Raw genomic sequence first — 16,034 nt, 5'->3', positions numbered from 1 at the left:
AGAATCTTAATTTTTACTAAACATTAGAATAGGTTAATAAGATGGGTTTTCTGTTCAGTATTTCAGAATAGAATAATCATGTTTTAGAATATATGTAACTTTGAATATACCTGGGAACAAAAATATAAGACCAAGACCTATCCCTTCATTTGACACAAAACTTTAGATCAGAAATGGAAAAATGTATAATTATCTTGTCTTTTCAGTGGATGGCTGACCAATATGGAGAACAGAAATGTGTATTCTAACAGCTTTTATGTCCTCACAGCTTTTTGTTACAATATACATTTCTGTTTTCCATATTGCTGTGATGTACTTCTTTTCAAATTAGTGGACTAAATTAAATTACTAACTCAAGTACTACAAAGAAAAACATGTTGAAATTGCAAGTTCATACTTCATTTCAGAAATAACATTGCATTCTACTGAATGTGTTTTTAAATGTAATTAAACTGTGTCAGTATTTGCTAAAGCAGAAATCAGGGAAAGAACTTGTTTAAAAGTAGGACTCATGTACAAAAGTAACATTTGTGTGTGCATAAAATGAAAATGTAGCAAAAGTTAATCAGAATCCCATATATTTTTTATAGATAACTTAAGGCTTTAAATTTAAGGGACAAACCTAGTAAAGAAATTTTAGACAAGGGAAGCCAGTAAATAAATTAGTACTGACTTAGTTTCAAAAGGATTTGGGGGAATCAGTTTCTTGACATGAAAGAGGTAGGGTTGAAAATAAGAGAGAAATCTTATTTCAGAAGTAGATTGTGTTTCCATAGGTTCACTTCCAAATCTTTTTTGTTTGTTTGTTTGTTTTTAATGGAAAAATGCCATTTAATGGTATTAATGGTAGTAATGGTAGTATCCCAAATAGCTCCGAGAAGCTTACTTGTTTCCCATTTTCATCTCTTAATTGATGAAGCAGTATTTGTAAACCAGACATTAGGCTCTTTAAAGCAATAGTTGTGTCATAATTATCTTGTCTCCTATTCTGCATAGTACTCGATAAAAAACATTTTCCATGAACTCGTTTAGGAAACCAAGAGAAGTAATGGTGTTACTTTTTCTTGGATCCAGGGCTGCTGAATAGTTGAAGTTTGAATTTCAGCATCTTTCAGTTACTTAACTCCTTCTCTTAGTGATGATGATCCTCCATGTGAATTTGGGAGAAAGGCACTTAAACTAATAGACATTGAATATTGAAGGTCTGAAAAGTACCATAAGCCACCTAGATATAGATACATTTTTTAAAAAAACATAATAAAAATTGTTACTTATTCAGTGCCTATCATGTGTCAAGTCTAACATAATGGTTAAGAGCATGGCTTAGAACTTGTATTCAAATCCTTGATCCATCACCTTGATCTTGGGCAAGTTACTTCTTTCTCCCTCAGTTTTCTTGTATGTAAATGGTGATAATAGATTCTACCTTACAGCATTGCTGTGAGATTTAAATGAATTAATACAGTTTTCATATATTCTCATTTTATTTTCACCATAACCCTATGTGAAATAGGTGTCATTGTATTTGTTTCATTATTCAGTAAATGTTTGGAGTTTTGTACTCTATGTCAGGCATTTTGCTCTACTGGGTAGGCAGTGGTGAGCAAAACTGTCTTAAGACACATTGGTTTGAAAATGTGCAGTGATGAAATACAGATTTGGGGAGGTGTTGAAATTAAATCGTTACATGTATATCTGAATATTTTGAGAAGTATACAGATGTTGGATGGAGGTATTTATTTTAAAGGCAAAGATACTAGTTTAGAAGGGTTCTAGGTAACTTCATTAGTGTTACATAGCTAATACGTGGCAAAGTGGGGCTTAACCTGTGTTATTTTGATTCAAACCTGCTCATTCATTCACTCATTCACATGCTCTGTTATGTGAATTGGTTTTATAATGTTGAGTGTAAAGGAACATCTTTGATGTTGGCATATTGGATAATGTTAAGATACATTTAGATAATACAGAGTAATAGACTTTTTGGCAATAGGGCCCCCATTGAAGACAGGTTAACTATCCTGAGTTTTTCTTTCCTTTTCTTCTGAAAAACATTTAAAGAAAGAAATACAGAAAAGTACAGGTAAATATATCTATATATCACAACTAGAATTAACAGTTATTAACAAAATGAAACTTTGTAGTGAAAACTGCCCTCTCTAGAGGAATCCTGTTTTGCTTCTCCCAGCCTCTCAAGATTTTTACTTTTAAGGTTATCTTCCTTATTTGAGCAAAAAAAAAAAATCCGTTTTAAATAGGAGTTGTTAATTTGGAGTTTTGATAGGTAGTTGATGGTGCTTATAATTTTTTTCTTTCTTCCCTACCTCCACAGTATGTGTGCAAAAGAAGTCTGTGACTGCCTACTCCCTCCCACCATGTTATTTTGAAACTTTCTCACTGCAGTGGTGGTGGGGAATCTGGCAGGCATTTGTGTGGATAGTTTGTAATTGGGAAACTGTGGTAACAAAGAAGGCCTATTTGTTTTGTGAAGTAGGGGAGTCCAAGATTTAACTGTTCTTTTTGGTAAACTAGCCCTATATTTACTCTCTCTTCTCTTAAATTTTCATTTTTTGTCTTTTAATTGATGAAGCAGTTTTCATCTAGTCTGCTGTGGGCTTTTAGATCTGGAGACAGAAACGTTGTCTCATACATCTTTATGTCTCCTACTGCACTGGGCTATATGTATTCTTTAAGGCTTAGCATCTTCTGTTGGATTTTCATAAAGTCTGATCTCCAGAGTAAAAGTAGTTCATAAATATTACTTCTTTAGCCAGTTTTCTGGAAATATTTGGAACCTCAAATCTTAAGGTATTCAAACTTCATTGCAGCTGTTTATGGCGGACCTCTGTCAGATGTTTTAATTGGACTGTACTCAGTTTCATACAGTCATTGTTAAACTTCATCAACCTAATCAGGGTATTGTAAAAATTTTCACTGTTGAATAATTATCAAAGCAGCACATTTGTGACTCCCAGAAATTCACTAGATTATTCATTAGACTGCTTCTACTGGCATCCAGTTAACTAGGAAGTTGATTTTTTGGGGTGGGGGGCAGGGTGGTCCTTGAGGCAGTATATTTGCTCTTCTAACAGTATTCTATTCTACATTTTTATAAAGGTAATTTACTGGGTTAGGGAATGTGCATATAGTGAATTTCCTTATAATTTCTCCATATTTGACCATATATGAAAAAGAATTTTTGCTTCATAATTGTAGTGCCTGCTAATACCACTTAGGTTTTTGTTAGGGCCAGTAGGGGGCACCAGTATTCTTGGTAAACTATGCCAAACCTGACTTGACTTTTTTCAACTTTCCCCTTCTGGAAAAGCAAGTATATTAAGGGATTGAAGTTAATGGGTAAATATGAATATACTTCTAGTCCGTTGAACCTTTCCTGTCTGGTAGAGTTATGCTTATCCATTTGCCATCCAGAAGCAAATTACCCCTTACAATGCTTATTAACTTTTTTTTTTTTTTTGGTCTTTGGAAAGTATCTTATCCCATCATGAGGGGAAGTGGAACGTGGAGCAGTATAGTTATCATTTATCCTGATTTATAATTTGGGATTTTAATTGTTGAAAGCAGCATGTTGAATTTTATTTTCACCAAGAAGGCTATGAAATTTAAGATTAATATAGGCCAAATCATTGAAAGGAAAACTGAGGTCACTTTCTGTCATCCTACACAACTCAAATTAGAAAGCGACACTTTAAGTTTACTTCTGAATGAGACTAGAGACAAAAGAGGGTTAGGTAGCAAACAATGTAAAAATCACAGTACTTCAGGAAATCATTTTGGAGCCAGTGTTATTTAGTTTCTTTATAAAACAAGTTTGATATATGATGTAGTCTCTCTCCAAAGGTACAGGTAGATCATATTAAGTTGTGGGGATGGGAGTGAACAAGACTGTTGGGAATAGGTCGAAAATGTTAAGTAGGTTTATTGGGTCATGGGTAAAAAATGTTCTTTTTGTGGTAAATGGTCTGACACTAAGTTCAGTATTATAATGAATAAGATTAAATAAGGTATTGGAGATAACCAAAATCATAATCCTTATTTAAATAAGGCAGCTATACAAAATACGTTTTATACTCACATATATATATATATATATATATATTTTTTTTTTTTTTTTCTGCATGCTGAATTTCTGCCTGCATGAAAATGTCACTAAAACTAAGGAAGTTCTAGAGGGAGGTAGTTTAAAAATGTTTGGAGGTTTAGGGGTGGAAACCATGAACAAGGAGGACTGCAGATTATACTTAATTATATTCTTATTGCTTGGTAATTAATGTTCAAATTAACCAGCCACCCAAACTGAATAATACATAACATGGAGAAAAATGTGAGGTGTATTAAATAGTGATATTTTAGTTTTGAAAATAAGTCCTTGTTTCTCATTTCTTAAAATTATTGAAAGTACAGAGTAGACATGAAAAATTTATGAAACTAGCCTATAGCTATGCATCTCTAGCAGGGCATGTCCCTTTCCTAGGTTGTCATTTGGTCTTATTTAATCTTTTATTTCTTTTATCCTCTTCCCCTGCCCCCCCACCAAAAATCCCAGAAAAGTAAAAACATTAAAAATAAAAATAATTTTAAAACCCTATTCTGAAATTAATTCTTGATCTGAGTTTTTCCTCATGGATTGTCTTTAATTAAAGGATCTTTGATTAGAAACTATTCAGATAATTGGAAAAATTGGTTTTATCAGTTTTGAATTTGGAATAAATAACATAGAGTTCTATTTTCCTTTTTCTCTTTTCAATCACCGTAAATATGAGAACTGAGAAGAAAAGGAAGTGTTCCTGTTTGTGTTACACCAGTTCAATCTTTGACACCATTATTATCTCTCCTCTGTGCCATGTTTCCCTCTTTTTACAAGTTAGTAACAAGAATAGTTCTGGTGCAGAGCCTCTGATTGTATAGCTTTTACCAGTGAGAGATGCAATATAAGAGTTAATTCTTTGCTTGACAAACATAAGTATTATTTCCTTTCTGTGGCTCTTCAGTATATAATAATCTCAGTCATTTCCCTCTCAGTGGATTTGAAAAAGTTTGCTACATTTAAAATCATAGCTGTATGTGTTGAATTCAGTAACTTCATACATACTGTAGTTAGTAAAACTTTTAAACTTATATACTTAAAAACAGCACAGTGATGTAATTTTTTTTTAGAAGATGTATCACTATTAGTATATTTTTCTAACTAAATTTATTTAAGAAGCATTGAGACCCAGCAAAATTACTTGTGGATTATGAGGGATTTGAAGAAACTGAGACAGTATTCCTAGCTTTATAAAATTTAAATTTTGTTGCGATAAAATGATAATAATTTAAAACTCTGAGGATGATTTTAATCCTATGTAATTCCTTTACTTGGGACTCTGTTTTCAATGTAACTGTGCGTTTAGAATTGGTCTCATTATAGGGGTTGTTTTGTTTTTGAATACTAGTAGGCTACACTTTTTATCTTTTAAGAGTATCCTTTGAAATGCTCAGTAGTATTTTGTTTTTTGGGTTTTTGTTTTTGTTTTTTTTTTTGGTAAGATGAGGTCGGTACGTGATGATATATTGTAGAGCATACTTAACAATAAATTACACCAAAGAATTATCCTGATTTTTATCCTGAAGATTTTGTAGTAAGAAAAGAGGTTGCTTAGCTGTATTAATACACTTGTCGTTGCTGCAGGTAGATATATGGTGAACCATGAGAAATTGAGTTATAGGACAGTGGTAGGGTACAATATTAAATAGCTTTTAAATTTGATTTTAAATAAAATGTTCCTATTAATATTATTATTAAACATGCATATGCATAGAAACATACATATTTATGAAAATTTGACAAGATCAAATATATCTTAAGAATATAAAAATTAGCTAATGATCCTACTCTCCAGAATTAATCATTATTATTTTAAACTTTTATTTTTCCTTGGTGTGTTTAATCAGACTACAAATTATGTCTGCTAAAAGTTTAATTGATGAGCATTCTTAAAATATATCAGTTGAAGAGATGAGATAATGATTATACATTTATTTAACTAAAAATTAATGAATTTATACTTCTAAAAAAGAGAGTCTTCTAATATATAAAGGCTTTATCCTACTCTTTGCCAGGATAAATGCTGCTAATAGGTTGGTGTATATCAAATGTTCTGCTTTCTTTCTTGGTGGAAGAGTGTGTGTGTGTGTGTGTCTGAGAGTACATTAGGATTTGCCTCATTGTTCTCATTTATTATGAATGTTCCATAGTATGAATGTGCATAATTTACTTTTATGTTGGTAGACATTTAGGTTTTTGAATATACTGCTATTGCACATACAATAGCAGTGCTGAAATTAACATTCTTGTACAGTATTTTTGAGTAAAAAATATTTCTTTGAGATGGATTCCTGGACATGGAATTGCTGATCCAGAGGTTTTGCACATGTTAAATTTGATGAACACTCCCAAGTTTTACTTCTATGAGCAGTGTATACGAATGCTGCTGGACATGGTCAGCCTTTTTAGTTTACAAAATCTTTTAAAGATGGTATTTTATTTGTTTTCATTTTACTGATTACTGTTGATGTTGAGTAAATTTTCGTGTTTATTTTTCTATTGGATTTCTTTTGAAAATTTAGTTTTATCCTTTACATATTCTATTAAAGTTGTTTTCTTAGTGACTTTTTGGTGCTGTTTATATTTATGGGTATTAATTCTTCACAGTGTTGTTACATATATATTCTCTATCTGTTTATTTTCATGATGTAGAAGAATGTTTATTTTTGTATAGTAAAATGAATTATTCTTTGATGACTTCTGAAAACCCTCAACCCCATATTTTTTTAAAGCTTTTAGAAATGTTTTCCAAAGATACATTGATTTCTTTTTGGATATAATAATTTAACTGTGTTCATTTATTTACTTTTTTCATGTAGCATTTCACTTTGTGGATCAGTTTTTGTCTCTTAAAAAGTGCTACCCTCTTTGCTTTTATAATATTATCCTCTCCTGTTTCTATGTTACTAGTTGCTTTTTGTTGTTCTTTCTTCCTCCTCCTCCCTTCACTATACATTCTTTGATTATTTAGTATCTCTTTGCTGAGTCCTGGGCCCTTTTCCGTCTTGTATGTGGGCTCACTTTTTAGGTGATTTTCTCTAGTCTAGTGTGTTTATATACACATTTACTAGTGACTCTCAAGAGTAATTCTCCAATTTAAACCCTTCTTTTTGAGTACCAGGTGGACCTTCTGGCCACCCAACATTTCTACAGTCTTTTCTTCAAACACAATCTTCTTCCCTTCTCAAGAGAATCAATCCAAAGTCCTATCCAGTTACTCATATAAATTAAAGTGAGGAATATCTACATAATGCTTTTCCTCCTAATTCAGTAGTCTGTAAAGTAATAAACAATGTATCTGTCTCTGTTTTGCCCCACCCACTATACAGTGGTGAATAGGAATAGGATAATAAAGGTTTTTTGGAGAAGGGAAGAACAGAAAGTAGATAGCTGTCATTGGTCCATATTAATAATGAAATCCTCTGGGCAGGAGAGTACTTTGCCCTGGCAACTATGTAAATTCCTTGGTTAAACTCTGATTTAGCTATGTGGGGGATTGCCTTTTTGACTATTATGTGTGCCCTTGGCTTTGTTCTTAGGTAATTCTTCCTTGTTTGTTATCTTCCCTTGCCACATCTGAATTAGTAGGCATTTGAGAATACGACATCCCTAAGGATCGCACAACTTTTGTAACTCCCTACGAGTTGGTATAGATTAGGGACTATAAGGTTAAAGTTCAATCATAGGTTTTTATAGGTCAGTAATATAGTTTGGTGGTAAAACTCTTTCAAATGCTTCATAGATTTCTATTGTTGGTACTGTGTGAGAATAATTACAGCAGGATCTCTTTTATGTCATAATTTTTGACAGTCTACTCATTCTCTCTCTTACTAGTCTCTGTGTTAGGTTCCTCTCTCTCTTTCTCTCTCTCTCTCTCTCTCTCTCTCTCTCTCTCTCTCTCTCTCCCTCCCCTCCCTCCCTCCTCCCCCTCCCCACCTCCTTTCTATATGTGTGTGTTGCCTCCCCATCTTGAGGGCATCTGAAATAATAGGCCTGGATGGTGTTTCAGTTAGGGTTTAATGAAAGAAGCAGAATAACCAGGAGATTTATAATATGATAGAAAGTTAGGTATGTACTAAGAGATTTATTACAGGGAATTGGCTTGTACAATTCTAGGGGCTGACTAAGCAAGTCCAGAATTTGTAAAGCAGGAAGTTAGGGAGGGAAGATCTCAGACAGGTTGGAACCCATGGGCAATATGCTTTCTCCATAGGCAGTCTAGAACGAGGATCCAGGAAGAGCAGTTGCAGACTCAGCTGCTGTTTGGAGTCTCATTTGCCAGGAAAAACCCATTGTCTTTAATAAAGAGTTGGACTAGGTCAGGCTCACTACGGATGATCACCCTAGGTTAAAGTCACCTGATTGGGGATTTTAAATACATCTGCAGAATTCTCCCAACAGCACCTAGGTTAGTTTTTGAATAATGGAGAAGGTACTTACAAAATGGCTGCTGCCCTCCTTTCCTTTTAGTTTAGCCTAACCAAGTTAACACATAAAAAATCATCAAGGGTAGGAAAGCAACACTATTAACCTGATGGTGTTTGTTACAACCTGGCAGAGAACCTTGGAGGTCACAAAGTTATCTCCTTGTACAGGGAGAAGTAGCTGCCTTTTCCAAATGGAGAGGCCTCAAATTACTGGGCTCTTAGTGGTTAGAATTTGCTGTTGAGGAGCATTGTTTTTATGTCTATCTCTACTTGCAAACCACCTTATTTTTAGTTAAGTTGATCTTTCTGGTTGTTCTTTAAACAGCCAACACACATCAGTATTCTGAGTTTTCCTAACTGCTTTTCTTGGAGGTACACATTTGGTAGTAATGTGATATCCCTACCTTTTTCACAGTGGCTTTTGTAAACCACTGTTAAAGATGCCCATTGAGATTTTAATTGGATTTACATTAAAATTTCTAATATTTTACAAATAGATAATAGATAGTAGATAGGTGAAGTAGATAGGTAACACTGAGCATTCCCATCCATGAACATGGCATGCCTTTTTTTTTTTTTCAGGCCCTTCTGTCTTTAATGAAATTTTACAGTTTTCTTATAGGTTTTGCACATTTATTGTGGAGTTTAGATTGTTTTGTAACTCTTATTGCTATTATGAATGGCATTTTTTTCTTCCATTACACTTTCTAATTAGTTATAGTTGGATTATAGAAATCTATTGATCTTGTGTATGTAGTCACTAAACTGAATTGTCATGTTGAGTTTATTCTGTGTGTTTTCTGACTAAACTGTTGTTTTGACTTTAGTAAATGATTTTTGTCTTTTGTCTGTTCTTTTTCAACATTTATACCTCATTTGTTTTTCTTCTATTGTGTCAGTTTTGAACAGTCCCTAAATGTTAACTAGTAGTGGTAGTACAGGCTTATCTTTCTTTCCATTAGTTTAATGGAGTGCTGTTGTATCACTATTAAGTATAATGCAAATATCCTGTACTAACTGAGTATATCTCTCTTAGCTTACTATGTTTTATCAGAAATACATACTGAATTTTATCAAATGCATTTTTGGCATCTATTTAAATGATTTATTTCTCTCCCCTCCCCTATGTCTATTCATGTAATGAACTACAATAATAAATTTCCTAATATTAATCCTATCTTTAGTATGATGTAGTATTCCTTTAACTCACTATTGGATTTGATTATATCAACATTGTAATTTATGTTTTCTGTGAAGATTATCCACTTTTTATTAGATTTTCAAAGTTCCTGGGAGAAACCATGAATAATTTCCTTCCTTAAATCAGTCTTGAAAAGATTTGTGCTTTGTAGATTCAATTTATATGCATTCTATTTCTTTTTAATTTTACATGTTTTATTTATAACCATATATGCCACTGAGAAGTGGCATATTCCTTAGAAAGGAATTTGATCAAGTGCTTTATCTGATCTCTTTATAGTTTATTAATTTTTAAGTGGTTTATATAATTTGGTCTGTACCTCTTATTTTTTTAATAATTAAAAATAATTGTGGTAGAGAAAAACAAATTACCATTTTATACATTTAAATGTAAAGTCGGTAGTGTTAAGTATATTCATATTGTTGTGCAACATCTCCAGAACATTTTCTCCTGCAAAACTGGCCCTGTATACGCATTAAACAACTCCTCCCTTCTTCCCCGACTCCTGGCAACCATCATTCTACTTTTTGTTTCTTCGAATTTGACTTCTTTAGATACCTCATACAAGTGTTACCATACAGTATTTATCTTTTTGTGACTGGCTTATTTCACTTAGCGTAATATCCTTACGGTTCATCTTAAGTGGGCAGTCTTTGGACTTGGACATTTTTATGTACTTGTACTATTAGGGCAGGACCTGTGAACTCGAAGAATGTGTTTCAGTTCTCTTTCATTATCATTCCAGTGTTCTTTAGTTTTGTTTCCATGTTTTTAAAATATGTGTCAAATAAACTATATATTCCAGTGGCAAAAGTGCTAGACCAAAGGTACATGGGTCTGTTTTTGTAATTCCCATTTTAGTATGTGTGTCAATGCCATATTTTTAAACTATAGTGGTTTTGTAACAGTTTAAGATGTGCTAGGCCTAATGTCAGCATTCAGGCCCTATTTAGTAATCTGTTTTCTCTGGATGTCGTTCTCTTTTGACGCTGATTTGTCCATTAAGAGCCAGATAAAATATAACTTCTTCTCTGGGGTATTCGTAACACTTAGCACATTGAATAATTATAACCTCAGTAACTAATATTTTAATAACTAATATTTTCATGAATGCTTACTATATGCCAGGCAAGTTATAATTACGTATAGTATCTCATTTAATTTTATGACAGCTCTAAGGTAGATAATGTTATTATCCAAATTTTATAGTTAAAAAATCAAGGCAAAGAATAACTTGCTCAAGGTCATAAAAATGATAAAAATGGAATAAAATATGGGCAGTTTCACATCAAAGTCTGCTTTTTAACTCCTGTAATCCACTGCCTCCTTTCTATTCTTTATGATTTCCCTAGTAATGCTCAAGAAATATGTTTTATGTGAGTGATAGAGTTCACTAGCTCATTTGATCTTGCATCTAGGTCCTTGTTATAGATCTTTGTGAATGACCTCTTACTGTCATTTAGGACCTACCTCTAGATCGTTACACCTAAATATTATAGTAATACAGTTCTGTAACATTTTTAAGAGTTGGTTAGAACACCAGATTATAAGGCAAACTCCCCTTGCCCCCCAATGACTTTATCATAGTGTAGCAAGTTAATGTTGCTCTGTTCCGTTGCATCTTATTTTCCTGATCCCATCCATTTTGGGAAAAATTTATGTGATTGATCTTGAAACATTTCATAGACTGTGAGTGAATACTATTCAGCTTTGCTAGAACATCGAATCCAAGTACATGTCTTGTAGATGACCTCTTTTATAGTAAGTTCTTAAAATGTGAAGTGAGAAGAATGCAGGTTTAGACCCTGTTATATCTCTTAATGCGTGCTGTCAAGTAAGTATGGTATGCAGGCTGAATCTCAGATCCTCACATAAAAGGGACACAAGAATACCTTCTTTTGGTGGGGGGAGGGGTCAGATTAGATAATGTATGTGAAAACATTTGTAAACTACAAGGATCTCCAAAATTTTAACTAAATATTAGCTATTAAAGCCGAACTATGAGGAACAAAGGAGAGCTTTGTGCAAATGGGATTACTGACTAGTAAGTAAGATGTTTGGCTGTTTTTAAAAAATACAATAAAAATATGTAATTTAGAAAAATGTAGCTTTTTTCTTTTTCCATTTAATTTGAATTTTTGTTGAATTCATAGATTGCTAATCAATTTCTTTAGCTGTAATTTTGCATTTGGGATAATTTATTTTCAGTGGAACCAGTGTTAGCATAGAGAATGGGAATCTGTAATGAAGATTTCACAAATGATAGTTGTATGGGATAGATGTCCTTCTAGGATTATATTCTGGATTCATTAGATCTTTAATATTTAAATAGAATACGTTCATAAATTTGTTCAGAATTTAAAAATCTATAGTACTTTATCAGACTGTTAATAAAGAGGGACATAAGATTAATGGGGGAAAAGATAAACTCTTTATCTCTTTTTTTCGGAATTATGGAGCAAATCATATTTCTGTGACTTCTCTGCCATAGGCTTAGCAGATGATTATATGGTTCTAGATAAAATGACAATGCATTAAAGCAAAGATATGACCATGCTCTTTCAGAATCTTTAAAACATCCCTAACTTGCTGTAGATTGCTTTCACTTATAGCTTTTCTACCTTTCTTTTCTTACTCTGCTGCTATATAAATCATCTCACAGGATAAAATCTTCTCTACCCTTCAGCCCAGCTTTCTGGCTCCAACCCAAACACTAGTACTTCAGTTCTCTTGACTAGATCCAAGTAATGGAGTATGTTTTAAGTTGTGAATGTACCTTAGTATGTGGGAAGTCTTACCTATTTTAGCTTCTCACCAGATTCTTGACTTCTCTGCCAAGACATAAAACACAGAACTTGGTATTGCAGCTTTTTGTTTGTATGCATGAGCAACTTTATGGTGTATTTTGTAGAGTTCAAAGAACAGCTTTACTAACAAGACAACCCATTCATTGGCTTAGACAGCCTTGAACATTAATAAGATTCATTCATCTTAATCAAATACTAAGGTCTTCTCGACATCACTACCAGAAGCAGAAGTTTCCCTTGAAAATCTTAAATAGCCATTAGGAAGAAGGGTCAGATTCCAATACCATTAAACCCAGGGCGTGTGAGCGCTTGGCAGTTTCTGTGTCTGATATAACATTATATTCCATTATGAAATAATCCATTGCTTTTGTATTTCCTTATCAATATTTCTGGAAAAAAGGATTACATGGAAAGAATTTGAAATCAACTTGGGAAACTTGCTTTTGAATTCTGCTTTAATAATGGGTAACTTTGGAAAGTTACTGCTTAACCTTATTTTCTTCATGGTGGTGCTAATAATACTTTTCTGACAATTTTTCTAAAGAATGGAGATATCTGTATATCTAGTATACTACTGGCTTATATGTTGGAAGTATTCATTACTTATCAATTTTTCTGTATTTAATTATTCATATAATTCTTAAATGAGATTGTCATTGTTATCTTGCAGTCAGGAGCAGTTTTTACCTTTTTTAGGTCATGGATTTTAATTAGATTCTTACAAAAATTATGGACCTATTCTCCCCCAAAATGTACTTATATACATAGAGCATTTTACGTTTTGTTTCAGGAGGGTTGTAGAGTCCTTCAGGCATAGGCCAATGAACCATGGATTATGAGCCTTAGGTAAAGGTACCGGATTTTTATCTTCCATTCATTGAAGAGTTCAATGATGTTCTGTGCTCTTTATCACCTCCAAAATTATAAAGTACCTTATAAACAACCTTTTCCCTACCTGTGCTCTAATAATCACACTAAGAGCTACAGAATTTTTCTTCCAGGGTTTACCACTGTGTAACTATTCAGAGAGGGTTTTTGTATAGTTGTAGATTTAGAAAATTTTAAATCACTACACTAGCATTATTTCCTTGTTCTTTTTGAGATAATTGGAATCTTGACTTAAAAAATCTAAGAGATAATTATAATATAATTGGATTTGATACGTTTTTTCCTCCCTAGAGGCATGAAGGCTGCCTTATGCAGTAAGATGTACTTAATAAAGTTTACATCTATTTATTCATTATATGTTTAACACCAAACTATAATGCTTTAATTTCATTTTTTGTGCTTATTTTGTAGTATTATCCTAACTTTTCTTTTAAATGTGGTAAATGGAGCAAATTTTTAAAACATTTTTTTATTGATTTGAGAGAGAGGGAAGGGAGAAGGAGAGAGAAAGAAACATTGATTTATTGTTCCTCTTATGTATTCATTGGTTGATTCTTGTATGTGCCCTGACTGAAGATTGAACCCACAATCTTGGTTTGTAGGAACAACATTCTAACTAAGTCAGCTACCCAAGCAGGGTAACAAATTTCCTTAACTTCCTTTCTTTTGAACGTCCCACTGATACTGTTTAAAGATTGAATTAAATTATAGTTCTGAAAAGCAGGAACAGATGTTGTTATATTAGTCAAAACTATGATAAAGAGGAGCAGAGGACCTCATTAGCTCTCAAACTTCGTGTTTGCATGTGTGTGGGGAAGGAGGGACCAAGATTCTCCTTAGGCATAGATAAATCCAGATTTGTATAGTGTCATCAGTACTGTTTTTCTCTTATGTTTTTCGTCTCTCTTTTCTTTTCTAACTATATTTTCAGCCAGGCAATGATGGCTGCCAAAGGAGAGAGGTATGGGATTTTCTACCCAGATCTGGTCATATGGCCACCACTGTGATGGTTGGAAAAAATCACCTCTACCCAAATCACATGCGGTATTTTCCGTAGACAATAGGGATTATTTTACTAGAAAAAGGGGGTGGGGGAAAAAGCATCTTGAGCAGTAAAATTACAGTTCACAGTCCACTACAGGTACCATCAGAGGACCAGAAATTTTGGAGAAGATAGAAAGTTCACGAGATCGGATTGACAGCAAAATCTCAGAGGAAACTGGAACCCAAGATAACAGAGGTAAGCTCAGGTTTTCTTAGGGGAATCTCAGAAAGGCTCCTAGCTTGGAGTCAACCAATACAAAGAACAATAGTGGGCAATTGGGTAGTAATCAAGAATTTTTAAAAGAATTATTTTCCAAAGTGCTGTTAGGTGGGCCTTCTTGCTGCCCTTTCTCCAGTCTAAACAGCTCTGGTGGCAGTAGTGCCTGTCCTCAGGCCTGAAGTCTAAGAACTGAGCTCTTAACAAAATATATCAACAGTTCAGTAGGACAGCTACTGAGATGTTGGAACCTAAGAGAGAAGCAATAGCATTAAGGCATGCTACTCCAGACAAAAAGCAGTTTTGGCAGTACCCAGCAAATTTGACTTCATGTCCAGGTACCTTTCTGGGATGCCTGCTTATCCATGTGCCCTGTTTAATTAGTACTACTCTCGAATTTAAGGGACAAGCCAGTTGGGAAAACAAACCTGAACAGTCTCAGAAAAGGTCACACTGGCTTCCTATACTCTTTCTCTAAAGTAATCATTCGTTTGCTGGTATAAATAGGGACAGTCATACAATTGAGAATCACAATGGAAGAGGATTAACATAATGAAAGAACAACTAACCTCAGATATAATTCAGAAGAAAACTTCAAAGAAAAAGTATAATTGTATTTAATTTAAGATTTAAGAATATGTTGCAGTGGAAAGGGGGCACTGAAAAGGGGGCAGAGAACCAGAAAGATTTTGAAAATTATAATGAAAAATTTAACGGATGGGCTGCATAACAATTTAGCATGAATGAAGACTGAATTGTTGATGTACAACTAAAGAGGAGGAACTGTGTGTATGAAGCAAAAAAAAAAAAAAAAAAAAAAAAAGAAAGAAAACCAACTGGAAAAGCAGAAAATTAAAGAGGTATGGAAAATACATCACAAAGCTTTCATGACTGTAAATATGAGTTCCTTAAGCAGGGAACACGAACAGTGAAAGGAGAAAATACTGAAAGAAGCAATTGAAGAAAAGTTCATGAGTTGAAGAAAAATAATGAATTTCAAACTGAAAGAGCCCATCTAGCACCAAACAGAATGAATGGAAAAAGATCTACATCTAGAATCTAGACACATCTGGTAAAATTTCAGAACTCGACAAATAACAAGGTAACCCCAAGTTACTGTTAGAGGGAATAAAAAATGGAAAACCAAATGATTGAGTTCTTAGCAGCCTTGCTGAATGCTTGAACACAGTGGGTACAGGTCTTCATTATTTGGAACGAAATAGATTTGGACCTAAATTTTCTGTATTAACCATGCTATCCCATGAGGATAAGTACATATTTTACATGAGTCAAAAAACTATGTATCTTATATGAAAATATTTGAGATACCCCAGTACAATGA

At 33.4% G+C, this 16,034-nt stretch overlaps 1 protein-coding gene across 5 annotated transcripts in view; it reads left to right on the top strand.

Moving 5' to 3' along the window:
* The window catches only part of ANKRD17 (ankyrin repeat domain 17), a 156,093-nt gene that overhangs the window by 3,328 nt on the left and 136,731 nt on the right, over positions 1 to 16,034 (top strand). The window contains exon 1 of one of the 5 annotated variants that reach the window (XM_036021919.1): positions 13,937 to 14,671. The exons of the other annotated variants lie outside the window; for them this stretch is intronic. The gene's annotated coding sequence lies outside the window, so the exon portion shown is untranslated. Of the gene's footprint in view, positions 1 to 13,936; positions 14,672 to 16,034 lie in introns of those variants that run through there. 5 annotated transcript variants of the gene reach the window in all.

Source organism: Phyllostomus discolor, chromosome 1 (genome assembly GCF_004126475.2).
Source record: "Phyllostomus discolor isolate MPI-MPIP mPhyDis1 chromosome 1, mPhyDis1.pri.v3, whole genome shotgun sequence".
NCBI lineage: Eukaryota > Metazoa > Chordata > Mammalia > Chiroptera > Phyllostomidae > Phyllostomus > Phyllostomus discolor.
Note: the sequence above shows the minus strand (reverse complement) of the source record. Positions and strands in the feature narration are given on the sequence as shown.